Source organism: Prinia subflava, chromosome 2, assembly GCF_021018805.1.
Source record: "Prinia subflava isolate CZ2003 ecotype Zambia chromosome 2, Cam_Psub_1.2, whole genome shotgun sequence".
NCBI lineage: Eukaryota > Metazoa > Chordata > Aves > Passeriformes > Cisticolidae > Prinia > Prinia subflava.
Window position 1 is genome coordinate 27,878,080 of NC_086248.1, and position 13,264 is coordinate 27,891,343.

Sequence of the window (13,264 nt, forward strand, 5' to 3'; positions counted from 1 at the left end):
TCTCCCCTTCTCCTTTCTCTTGGTCTTCACAGCTGTGTTCTGTAAATTCTTAGGCGGGGGGTTTGTTGTTTTTTCTCATCCCCTTTTTCTTCTCTGGTATTTCCTGTGCTTTCTTAAGCACTGTGAATGCTTGGACACAGACAACACAGACAGCAGACACAAAAGCTGGTGGTCACTTCCATGCTAAACATGACCATTTGAGGTGATCAGGGTGGTTTGTTTTTTTTTTTCACTCAAAGACAAGAGGTTTTGGACAAACATTCTCCAGACAGCATATTGGATGTGCATACACTATTTACAGCCACAAAGGTGTTGTCATCTACGATGTTCTTCAAGGCTGGACCATGCAGGCACTCTCACATTAACTCAGAGACAAAAATCACAAATGTGAGAAGGTTCAGTTTTTATAACATGTTATCACTAAACTTGTATAATTTAATTTGTGTTGCTGAGATAGTAATTATACCTATATCTTCCTTCTTACCATTGCACTGCAAGGACAGACTGCAAGTTAAGAACATATTTTAGTATCTGCCCAGCATCTGTGAGTTAATAAAATGGAAACTCAAACTCAGGTCATTTCAGTTAGAAATGGCAATGAATGCGTAGCAGACATGAGATGAAAAGGTTTTAATGTACTTTGATTTAAAAATATATCATTCCAACATATAAAGTTAGAACAAGAAAAGTAAAAACTACAGAAATTCACACTTATAAACTCAGTGAATCACAGAAAAAGTTTATCTCTCAAATTAAACCTATAAAACAAAAAATTCTAATTCCATCTCTAAGCAAAATCATATTCCCCAGCTGTTTCTTACTTATTTTCCCTAATTTTGCAAATTCTCCTCTTGAGAACAATCAAGTAATTTCAACTAATTAGTCATTCTGATTTCTTATAAAAACTGATCTGTAAAGGACCTTGAGAAGGCTTATGTTTTATCCCTCTACCCAAGGAGATATAATTCCTGACTTATACTAGTTTAATATGTTTTTAAAGACCTATCCACTGATGGATGCCACAATATTCCTCCAAGCAGTCTATGCCAGCACTTAATTACCACTACCGCTGTAATTTTTTTTTCTAAATTAGATGTAAATGTCTAACTGGAAACTTTCTTGCTGAATTTTATTTTCAGCACTTCTCCATTGAATCATAGAATGGTTTGGATTGGAAGGGACTGTAAAGATCATCTAGTTCTAACCACAGGCAGGGATGACACCTACTACATCAGGTTGCCCAAAGTCACATCCAACCTGGCCTTGAACCCTTCCTGGGATGGGGCATCCACAACTTCTCTAGACAACCGATTCAGTGACTTGCCTCCCTCACAGCTAAGAGTTTTTTCCTAATATCTCACCTAAACCTACCCTCTTTCAGTCTGAATCCATTCCTCCTCGCCCTGTCACTACATACTTGGGTAAAAAGTCCCTTCCCTCCTTTTTGTATGCTCCCTTTAGGTACTGAAAGGCTGCAATTAGATCACTCTGGAGTCTTCTCCTCCAGGCGGAACAATCCCAATTCTGTCAGCCTTTCCTCACAGGAGAGGTGTTCCCTCTCTCTAATATGTTCTTGAGCCCTTCTTTGCACTTGCTCCAAGAGGTTCATGGCCTTGCTATGTTGGGGTCTGCAGAACTGAACAGAGTACTCATTAAACCTTTCTTTTCCCTTTTTTTTTTTTTTTTTTTTTTTTTTTTTTTTTTTTTTTTTTTTTTGTCAAACCATAGAATTGAGTGCTGTACCACTGGGACAATTAAGCTGTAGGTGAATTGTAAGTGTTTCTCTGAAACCTTGTTGTACAGACAGATGTAGCAGGTCATTCTCTCATTTTTCTTTTCTGCCTGTGCAATTACCTCCTACTTCTGGTTAAGCAATGACTTGATTAACTTAATTAACTGAAACATTTTAACCCCTCAATCCTTTCTGTACAACAGACAGGACACAATATATTTGATCTGTTATTCTTACATTCATTTAAATTAAAAATGTACTTATTCCTTTTCTATATTTGCATAAGTCCTACTAGTACTTTATCCACATGCCACACAGACACAGGTTTGATGATTTAAAACATTAAACAGTAGTTTAAGTGTGTTATCATCGTATCAGATAAGACACAAGTTAAGTTTGCACAGCAAATAAGAAAACATTTTAAAAAGTACATCAGATAAGCTTATAATACTGTAGCACTTAAAATATCATTTGGTATAAAGAGATGATAACATTTTCATGCTTTTTTCTCCTGGTTGCATATGGGACACAGTTACACTAGAATGTTAATGGTATTCTTGACATGAAAGAGATCTCTGAATTGAGTACTTACATTTTAATGGTAGACGACAGTCAGTTCTTCCCATATTGTTGGCAATAATGAAGGGAATTCATCATGTCCTATAGTCGCAGCCTACAGACCTTGCCTAGGAAGATCAAATCTATGTAAAGTTGTTCATAGGCACTTACACTAGTAAGACAATCAGTCTCACCTCAGGCTTAGACATCATCTGTCTGTGTAGGTATACAGAACAGGTATACACGTGATAGTAATATTTTATTTTATCCTGTATAAACACAAATCTTGGTCACATAAATTTAACAGTGCTTTTAATCTGTAAAAATTGATCCAGTAATGAGCAAAACTCCAAAACCTAAATTAGAATCACAGCAGTTGGGAGTATGCTTTCTGCTACCCCAGAAAGGAAAAGGTTTAGGTCCTACATTATGTTAAAGTTTTCATCAATTACATAGTTATTAGGTTAGTAACTCTCATGGCAGTCAGGGCAAAACTAACTTGGCTTAATGCAAGACCTCTCACATGTCCATGAATTACAAAGTATAGCTAACATAAGTTTATTCTCTTCCTATTAACCTTATCTGATTATGAATCATCTTTCTTTAGGAAATCTATTTCATGCATAATTTCTTTGACTTCAAACTCAGACTTTTCAGATCTTTTCAGGGATTTATACACAGATACAGGGTGACCAGAGGAGTTTTCGAAGGCCTGTTAATAGGGCAAATAGGTCACACTCCACAAGTTTCCCATAGAATAGCTTTTCCCACTGTGCATACTGGACTGTATCTGTGTTTCTCGTTAGAGGTTTTCAGGAGTCTCCTATTCAGTTCAATGAACTGGCAACAGAAACGGGGGCAGACTCCTGTGGCAGTGTATTAATTTAATCAGTTATGCTTTATATATTTTTGTACTCGTCTGGTTCTCTGTACCCTTCCCCCTGTTTGTCCCTTTGTTTAACTCACGACTCCTGCCTGCACCTGCACCTGTTATGCGGCACACGGTTAGCTGCCTGTTATTCTTTCCCGCCTTGGTGAAATCCCTCCCACCCTCTCCTGATTAGTTCAAGTTATGTTCTCCCACCCCCGGGTCCCCTAGCAACTTGCCCTGGTTGGCCAGCGATGGCTGACCACTCCCTTTGCCCCCCACCCCCGACTCGCCCCTGACAAAAACCCACTGTACCCTCCTCCCCCGAAACAGTCCCGGGCTGAGGAGGTGTTTGTAATAAACCCTCTGTTCGTCTGGAATTTGTTTCCTCCTTTCGTTCCACTGCCTGTCGAATCTCCATCGCTCACACGAGCCCCTGATAGGACAAGAACCCACAGGAGTCAGCTCTGCTTGCGCTGCTCGCGGTCTGACCCTTGCCGACGTCTGTCGCGGTATCCGGGCTGGCCGGCGACAGAGCCGTCAGCTCTGAGTGAGCACCCCGACAGACTCCTATGGGCTATACATTCAAATGCTGAAGGAAAAGGAAAACTGATTTCTCTGTCCACTACTTGTTTCTCTTTTTATAAGCATTTAATTAGTGTTTGGTACAACAGTGGTTCACTCAGTATGAGGAAGATCTTTCCAAAGAATATTAAACCTCTAAGTTAGTGCTTTTCAAGGCAGATGTCCCATAAAATTCTTATGTAGACAGCTTTGCATGTGATTGCATTGAAATAATTATCTAAGACTGCAACCAAGTTACCAGATGACCCAAATGCTAGTAACCATAATGGATTTTATTCAATATTTATTATCCTACTAGTTTAGCTTTAAAAGCAAATATTTTCTAGAAGCACCTGTAATTTTTATTAGAATTACATTTAACTGTGCTAAAGGAGAAGTCTCCCTAGAGTACTTGTACTTCTAAAAATGACTCACTTTTTGTTTAGGCAATTTATATTTTTTCCACTTAACAACTGTGTTTTGAAATTTGCCCTGTACCTTCAGAGAGGCATAATTCATAGAGGCTTTTACATCTATACACTCAAACAAATATATCACTAGGTCAGATGTAAAGTACTAATGATTTTAAGTGAGGTTACAAAAGATCTACAGGGTATGAAATAGAATATCACAATAAAATATTCTATTTTCAGCATCTACTGAAACATTTGCAATTATCACAGAATCACAGAATAAACTAGGTTGGAAAAGACCTTTGAGATCATCAAGTCCATTATGAGGACTTGATTATACTTGTATAATATACTATTGTATAATTGTATTGTATAATATGCTATCATATAATATACTATTATACAAAAAAATCACAGCTATGCAGGCAATATATCCACATCTTTAAAATGTCTTAATATATAAAAAAAAATCCACTCAAGTTCAAAGATAAATAAAAAGTGCAAAAATGAAACACACTGAGAGTTTGCACAAAAGGAGCATGATTTCATTTTCAACCAATACAATTTCAGTCAGATTTCTACCAGAAAACTTAGGAATCTAGCCCAAGAACAAAATGGGTGGAATGCCCTGGGTCCTTTCAGCACCTGTGCATGATATCCACTTCACATTATCAAAAACTCCTCAGCTAATCTTTTTCTACTGATGATTCAGAAAAGCTGTTCAAAATTCTTCTTATGATTAGGCAGATCCTTGGAGATTTATTTTTCCCAAATATATACAAATTTCTGCCATGTTTACATATAAAGTGACTTTGTAAAGTGGACTTCCTACAGGCAAATATATCCTTCTATAAACAGCACTGTTTTGCTGCTGCAGTGTCCTCAGAGAAGTATTTTTTTAAGTACAGACATTTAGGAAAGAGCCAGATGACTGCTCAGAATTCCATGGAGGACAGTAGTGACCAGTTTCATCATAAATAGTGCATCACTGGCAATAGCCCAAGATAAAGGTGTGAGATATAAATATGTATCACTGCCAAGAAAAGCACTTGTAAAGCACAATGAGACAGGAACATTTCACAGCTTTTGTTTTGTTTTGACTATGTATTTGGGAAATGAAAATGAGAAAGTGAAAAAAAGAGAAGAGAAACAGAATAGTGAGCAAATCAAATACAGATTTGACACTGAATAAGATCAAGGTGTGTAGACCTAGGGAACAGATTTGGGTTGTCCAGATTCCAGCCAGAACAGGGTTAATTTCTGCAGTAGCCATGAGGGTACATGGCTATGACCCAGAGGTTATTTTATAACCTCACATCATGGCCAGGGATAAGGGAAGGGGCTCTCTTCTGGGGAGAAGACGTTCATTCTGCTTGAGAAAATGTGATGGAGGGAGCCTTCTGTTATTGTCTGTTATTCAGGGGTGGGGAGAGGGCAGGATGTGCACATGGTTTTGACTTATACCCTCTGTCATTGGTATTGTTGCTGTTACTGTTCATTTTATCTCACTGTGGTTTCCAGGAAATTGTTCTTAACTCGTGATTTTTGCCTTTTGTGCTTTCAGTTGTAGTGGAGAAGAGGAGCAGTGCATGGTTTCAGTGGGAGCACTAAATTGAAAAATCCCATTTCAAAACTATGACAGGGGTTTATGATACTGTTCCTTTTAATGTATTGAAATGTCAATTATGGGTTTTTTCCTAAGAGCAATGCAGAATACTGCAGATTTAACTGGGTGCATTCATACCTTAAAAGCACAGACCAGAACATGGTGAAGTCATTTTGTGGAAGAATTCTTTCAGCTAATCACAAAATATGACTTGGTAATCTTAATCAGAAACCAATAGGTTTAAATCCATGACCCAAAACATGGACAAGTGGTCCTCTTACTACCCATCTATACCAAAAACACTGTTAGGTGCAAATTGGTGCTGACAATATCAGATATCCGTTGACTAAGAAGATTGGCTAAGAAGCAAAACTGGAGCAAAACTGAGGTACTTGTGCCTAGGTGTTTAAACTCTGGTAGAATGCTCCCCACACCCCACCCCCCCCCCCAAAAAAAAAAAAAAAGTAAGCTGTAGTAAGATTAATTGTAAATAATGCAAATAAATCCTCAAAGAAATTACTATTATAATTTATCAATTCTTAGGTATCCATGATAAATATACTTCAGCTTCCCTATTGAGATACATTGTTTACTGTGCACCATAACTAAATCAAAGGCAGTAGTGGTCTTTCCATGTCCCCAAATGACATGTAATGAAAGAAAGTTCAAAATATGCTTTTTAGCCACAGGAATTTATGTCACAGTCATTGATCTCAACTTATCCTTATGTAAAAACTACTTGTTACTGGAGAATTGTCTTATTAAAATCACATTATGTCAGCTACAAACATATTCATTCTTCTTATGCACTTACATTCTAACTGCACCAGTTTTGCACAGTTTTTAAGTGGAATGAAATCTGGTATTTATAGATGGTCTCTTAATTTCATGTGCAATGCAAATGCCTGCAGTTTAGAAACAAAGTTTATTTTTCTGAGAGGCTGGAAGCCTAAGATTATTTTTAAATTTTCAGCTTCAGATGCTGAAGTCTGAAGTTTGATGCAGCTTTACAATTTGTAACCTAATATCCTTGTTTGCACATTCGTCATATATTTCAAATACTTTAAATGAAACAAAATATCTAACACAACAACAGCTCTCCGATGCATGAAAAAATCACGCAGTTACAGCCAAAGGGAAATCAGTACTAGAGATAATGTATAACAAAAACCAGGAACAAAAATCAATTCAGTGCATCACAGAACATGCAAAAATTTTAATTCAATATGAACAGCTCCTTTGTCAACAAACTAGATAGTATTATTGTATGGCAACACAAAATTTTGTGAGGTATGGTTCTACTATTTCCAGTTTAAATGGCATGGCTGGATATACGAGCCATAAATATTAAGTAGAAATAAAATAATAGTACTGACTGTCTGTATGACATAGTGAGTCTCTTGCTAGAATATTAGGCTTTGTTCTAGTGTCCTTATTTTTTAATGGAAGTTAAAAAAATTAGAAAGAGATCTGTGAGCAATAAAAATAAAAATTTAGGATTTTTACTATTAGTTTTGCCAAGAGAGGGAGGCAATTATAATCTTCTAAGACCATCTTTTCCTGCTGAACAGGTTTTTCTTAGCATAAAAGGCCATACTATACCCAAATAGTTGTATTCCAGTTTAAAACGTAATTGTGGACTGGAAATCAGCAAATTTTAAACATCTATTTAACATTACTCGGGAGGTCATGCAAGATTGTCATTACAGCTTCCTCTGACTGTAAAATTTGCCACCCAGTGTATGAATTAGCAGAAGACATATGTAGAAAAATTAAACTCAAATTCAGTTTTCAGCTGTTTTCACAGGCTTCAGGAAGATAAATTACTGCATATACTCAGGGCTAAGTTTATATAACTAAGATGTCATAAGTGATAAGAATGGTATATTCACACAGACTGGTAAATGAACATGCTTTGAATCAATGTAAGAAGAGAGGGGTTTAATTTTGTCTTGGTATTTTAAAAGCATGATTAGTTAGAGTAACAGCTAAAACTCTCAAATAGGCTTTCCTTGTTAACCAAAGGCAGGAGTAGTTATTCAGTAAAACTGTTTATCAGCTATATTACATATAACTGAAAAATGACAATCATTCTGTGCTACTTTGGATGAATTTTTAGAAGACTGTGAAAGTAAAGTTGGTATTAAATGACTTCTAGATGTTGATGAATTATGCCTATGATCACAGTAAGGAACCTGATTTATTTGGAGAATCTGAATTAAATTTTCAACATTACATTTGATACCTGCTCAATATTTTATATTATCATTTGTAGACTATTGCTAGACTTCAGTCATCCTTATCTTGTACAGACTGTAAACAGCTCGTTCAGATTTTCATTGCACCAGATCACTGCAGAAACCTAATTTTGTGTCTGTGAGCATACAGAGACTCAATTTTCTCATGCTTTCACTAGAAGGGTATTACTAACACATTGTACCAAAATGCATCATTATTTACCATCCTTCCACTTTTTTGAATGGGGACACAAATTTTAAGTTCTCAAATAAAATTTAAAATAATTAAATTTAAAATAATTCTGTAATTATTATAAGTAAGAGCAATTTTCAACATTAGGTTGCTTCTTAGGTGAGAACATGGGTCTTCTAGATCTTTTTAGTAAACTGGGAAAAGATTGGCCCATTGGTAGTCAAAATTACTGTTTTGCTGCATAAACTTGGGTATGTATTAGAATATGTCTTGAAAAAAACTCTAGTCATAAACTCTCACAGGCTATTTAGAGAATTGAATTAATATAAAATTTTCCTTTCATATCTGTTCTTCTATAAGTTTGGAGGATATTATATTCAAGAGCAGACACACAGGTTTGTTGTACAGATTAGCCACACCATCTGCTGATATTTAACAGACGATCACATTTTTGTTTTTATAATTCATATTTTTCCAATGCTATTAGTATTTTTTAATTAATCATCCATATTACTCAAAGACAAGGAGTGACAGATATCTTGTATGTCACGAATTTCAGATTCTCTTTACAGTATATCTTTTTAAAAAATGTCATATTAATAGACAAATGGGCATAGATAGACCCAGTCTCCTAGATGATTTTCTTCTGTTGCATTATGTGCCTCAAAATGCACTGTTAAATTCCCTAAATGTTTCACAGTAAGTAACAAGGTAACTACCATCACATCTTCTAACTCACAGGGTACAACAAGGGACTTACCTGATATAGCAAATATTCGAAAACACTAACTAAATGGAGATAATGAAAGAACCCTATTCCTGCACTATTCAGAGAATTAACCTTAGTTTCACTAAATACTTTAGGAAAGACAGACTTACATATGGCTAAAATACACTCTTAGGATATGTTTAGTTAATGATATTGAAAACTGTATTAAAAAGAAATCTATTATTGCTTAAAGATATTTTAATAAGCACTAAAATAGGCAGAGAGCACAAATACTGCCCTGGCTTAGAAGACGTGGATTTCTGTATTAACTGGAGTTCTCTATGCCGTGTACTATAATATTTTCCAGAATTATGAGGTTTAGTAAATCTATGCCTGAAGTTACTAGCCTTGAACTTAATGTGTTGGTCACAGTAAGTAAAGTGCATACTAAATTTGATAAGGAGTTAGAGCTTTGAGCTGGGCCCCACTGAGGGGCTGCTATAGTTTCACAGAGTTTTGTTTAGGTATTTTTCTCTTCCCCTGAGCTTACAAAATGTATACAACTTAGGTGCAGCATTTAGAGCTAATGATAACAATTCTGACAACAATTTTCAAAATGGAATGTGTCAGCATCTGAAGACCTGACTCGTATCCACCTCTTCTAAGACACTGTGTTTTGGAATCATGGAATCATTTAGACTGGGAAAAGCCTCCAAGACCATTGAGTCCAACCTTTGATCATCCCTTTGACAAACAGACCATAGCACTAAGTGCCCCGTCTGGTTATTTCTTGAACACCTCCAGGAATGGTGACTTCACCATTGCCTTTACCCTGTCCCAGTTCTTAGCAATCGTTTCCATGAATAAATTCTTCCTGATGTCCAACCCGAACCCCTCCTGGTGCACCTTGAGGCCATAACCTCTTGTCCTGTCACTGACTGCCTGGGAGAAAAGGCCAACTCTCACCTTGCTGCGCTTTCCTTTCAGGGAGTTATAGAGAGTGATAAGGTCCCCCCGAGTCCCTTTTTCCTCAGGCTAGATAACCCCAGCACTTCTCACAGGAGTTACTCTTCAGACCCTTCACTGTCATGGTGCAAGACTCTGGAGAGTCTCCAGGGCATGTAGCACCTCGGGGAGCGACACTTCCCCCGGGAGCTCTGAACTTCTCAGTTGTTGCTTTCTGGGGCACAGAGATGACACAGAGGCGAGATGCGTCTTGGGGTGAGGCTGAGGTGGTTTACTGAAGGTGTTCCAGATGCCCAAGATGCTGAGCAGGGGTCAGGCAGTGGGCTTTATGAGGGGGTGGTGCAAAACAACCAACCCATGAGGGCACAGCTAGGAGGAGATAGGCACCTGGGGGCCAATAGGGAAATCTCTAGGGAGTGGGTAGATGATAAGTAAAAGGGATTGACACATAACAGAATGAATAACAATTAGGGTAGAGGTCTAAATATAGCACAAACTGATGCAAATAAAGACAGGCACCATTAGAGGGAATGGGGGCGGATATGTCCAGGGAAGACCTACAGCAAACCATAAGGCATAATCATAATCCCAAGCAATCCCCTCATGATTGCTAACTCACAGGACAAACAGAAGGCTAGCAAAGAACCTAAAGCAAAAGCACACTGCAACACTTCCCCAGCTCCATTGCCCTGCCATGGACTCACTCCAGCTCCTCAATGTCCTTCCTGCAGTGAGGGGCCCAGAACTGGACACAGGATTTGAGCTGTGGCCTCAGCAGTGCCGAATACAGAGGGACAATCCCTGCCCTGGTCCTGCTGGGCACACTGTTGCTGACACAGGACAGGATGCCTTTGGCCTTCCTGGGCACCTGGGCCCACACTGGTTCATGTTCAGCTGCTGTGAACCAGCACCACCACAGCCTTTTCTGCTGGGCAGCTTTCCAGACACTTTGCCCCCAGCCTGTAGCACTGCATGGGTTTTTTGGGACCCAAATGGGTGAAGTATCATTCTAACAGGTATAAAATATTAGGAACTTTTACTTGAATAAAAAGAGCTACTAGGTACTAATGAATATATTGTTAATTTCTTTCTCAATAGCAATTTATCTCACATGATGAACTAAAGTTTTAATCAATAGCTGACAAATTTTAGTTTGCTTCTTCTTGGTGAAAAGCTACAAATACAAAAACAATGTGATTCTTCAAGAAAGGATTTTAAAAAATAAAACCTCATATAACTCTTGATGTTATTTTGGTTTATCTTGATTAAAATAATGAATTACTTAAGGATTCAAGTTAATGAAAACTAGATTAGGTTAAGTATAGAGGCAGTGAATTTAAGATTAAGGTTATATAAATTCAGGTATTGCTGTGTCCGCTAAATCTGACAAACGTGCATACAAGTTTGTTATTCAGTTTTTAATCTCTGACATTTACTTTTACAAGATATTGGAAAATAATTTATGGAACAGCCTTTAGGCCCAGCAGTATCATACATATCCACGATAAATAAGGCTCATTCTGGCTCAATTTCAACTATTTTCTAGGTTGAGACTTAGGGGAATTTTTTAATTAAACATTCTAGCATCTACAAAAAAACGAGTAAATTACCACTGGATAAGATTTAATCCACAATAGTAAACTATATATAATTTCAGCAAGGAACATTCAGAGATGTAAATTTCAAATCTTTTCCTCAAATAACATTTAAATATGCCTTAGCTCATCAGTGTGAAGGAGTAAGATTTTACTTCCTGCTAATGTAGGAACAGAGTCCACAATGTTTCAGAACTGTTCAAATATTGATTCCAAGATAAATTTGTCATCCCAAATACAAAAAGTTGATAAATTTTGATAAATACAAGAAATTCTTTTGCTAAACAAATGCAAAAATCTGAGAAATCTGATTATTAACAAGTTTATTTGGATAGATTTTCACCTTAAAAATTAGAGGGAAAGATCTTGTTCTCCATTTTTAAGTGACTGCCCTAACTATTTGGCTAAATATGACTTTTTAAAAATTTTGCTATCTCTTCCATTTCTTTTCCTCTTCTGATTTTCCACCTCTTCTCCATCTTCTTCTTCTCTTATCATAATCACTTTTTTGCATTTCCTTTTTTAATTAAAAGACTTTTTTGTTAAAATCGATGTGTTTCAAAATATTTTAAATTTAATAAAAATAATATTTTCTTTAACATCCTTATACCCAAAGTGTTCCTAAAATAAGAACCCATTTTATTGAAATTCCTGTGCAAAATCTTGTTTTTATAAATTTCCATTAACACTAAGTACATCTTCTACTTTAAGAATTTTTTTTTTCAGAAGAAATTCTGGAATTCTTAGAATTTTAATTTGTCAGTCTTGTAAACTCTTTAGAATATATGGAGAACTTTGGAAGTAGGTCAAATACCATATAAATCTTTTCCATCATTCTCCATCCAAATATAGTATTTAGGATTAGCTGTCGGGAGCTTCAGATTATTATTGATTATTTGTCAGATTATGCTAATATGGTCAGTATTATGGCAGATAAATATTTGTACAGCCAGATAATACTTGACAGCAAATGTGTACATACTGTTTAAGATATAAATGTCAATTAAGCCATTCTGGTGTTTGAGAAGAAAGTTGACAGATTATTAAGACACATCTTTCCTTAACGGTCACAGGACCAGAAAATACAAAACATGATCAAATTTTCTTTTTCTTGTCAAAGCTTATTTGAAGCAAAAAATATCTACCATAGTTTAAAGATGTGGAAGCACAATATTAAGAGGCAGAGTGAGTGAACAGTTTATGTTTCCATAGATATGTTTATATTGTAGTGTGATTAACCAAAGTTACTAGATAGTACCTTTGCAAAAATTAAAATAAATCCTCCAAAAATATACTCTATGTTAATTTTTAGATCTAGATATAGACTATTATATCTACAGTGTCTAGATCTATAATACTATTTTAACATTCAACTTTAATTTCTTCTTTGTTGTTCTAAGTACTAAATTTGTATACTCAATAAAAAGAGACAAGGTCAGAGGACAAGATTTTTCTAAAACTAGGAAACTCACCATCTTAGTCTGCTAAAAGTAAGCAGAGGTCTTAAATATTTAGTTTCTGGCAGAGAAAGTACTATCCTATGCATCAAATCCAGGTGAGTTCTTTCTCAAATAATTAAAGAGCTATTGGTTTTCCTGCTAAGATAATTGGAATTAAGAGCGTTTCCCTTGAGCTGTGTAAGTTTAGGGTGCTGTGTTGTCTTTAGGGACACCCACAGTTTAACACAACAATCCATCTTATAGGATTCCTTATGGTCCAGAGGAATTTAAGAGACAGGAAAATTGAGCTTCTTCCTTGCTTGACCTGAACTTCATGCAGGGACATGAAGTATGCCCTTTAGATGCCCAACTAGTACAGCCAGT